The sequence below is a fragment of the Emiliania huxleyi genome, assembly GCF_000372725.1.
Source record: "Emiliania huxleyi CCMP1516 chromosome Unknown EMIHUscaffold_1941, whole genome shotgun sequence".
NCBI lineage: Eukaryota > Haptophyta > Isochrysidales > Noelaerhabdaceae > Emiliania > Emiliania huxleyi.
Window position 1 is genome coordinate 5,790 of NW_005200649.1, and position 1,002 is coordinate 6,791.

Sequence of the window (1,002 nt, forward strand, 5' to 3'; positions counted from 1 at the left end):
CCAGGGGGCGGCCGCGGCATCCCAAATTTTTCCGCCAATGGGAACCACGGCCTCCGTCCGATAAGGGCCGGATTTTGAGGGGCCCCCCCCTTTTAATAAAAAGGCCCCCCCCTTTCAAACCGGTCCCAAAAAAGAAAGGAAAACCCAGCCCCCTTCCCGGGGGGGGGGGGTACCCGGGTTTCCCCGGAGTGGGGGGGCCTCCCGGGGGTGGAGGGGCCCAAGCCGGGGCTCAACCTCCGGGGGGCCTTTGGGGTCCCAGGAATGGGGACGCGGGCCGGATTTTGAAAACCGGGGGACCCCATTAAGGGGGGCCCTCCCCCCCCCCCAAACCCACCCGCTGGGCATTTTGTTCCACCCCCCTCCCCGGTCCGGGGGGGCCAACAGGGAAAAGGGGCCCCCCCCCCCCCCCCCCGTCACCGCCGCCCTCGCCACCGCCGCCCTAGCCGCCACCGCCCTCGCCGCCACCATCTCCGCCACCTTCGCCACCGCCCTCGCCGCCGCCAAGCCCGCCAGCCCCGTCGCCGCCACCCCCAAGCCCTCCTCCGCCGTCCAACCCCGCCCCCTCAGCTCCCCCCCCCTCAGCCCCCCCTCACCCCACCTTCACCCCGCCCCCGCCCCGTCCCCCGCGCAGCTTCTACTTCTTCGTCGGCATCGCCATCGTCTGCGACGACTTGTACGCCGAGGCGATCGATGAGGTCGAGGTGCTCAAGAGGTGCCCGAGGACGTCGCCGGCGCACCCTTCATGGCGGTCGGGTCGTCGGCGCCCGAGTTCTTCACGGTGATTCGCCCCGCTCGTGACCGAGTCGGACGAGGGCGTCGGCGACATCGTCGCCGCGCCGCCGTCTTCAACTCGATGACCATCGTCAGCCTGACTGGCATCTTTGCCGGCCATCTCGACCAGCAGAGGCTCGCCTGATCGGCATCACAGCGCTCGTGGAGGCCAGTTTAGGTCCCCGCCCCTTCTCTCCCTCTGGCACAGTCCGCCTCCTCCTCGCCACCGGA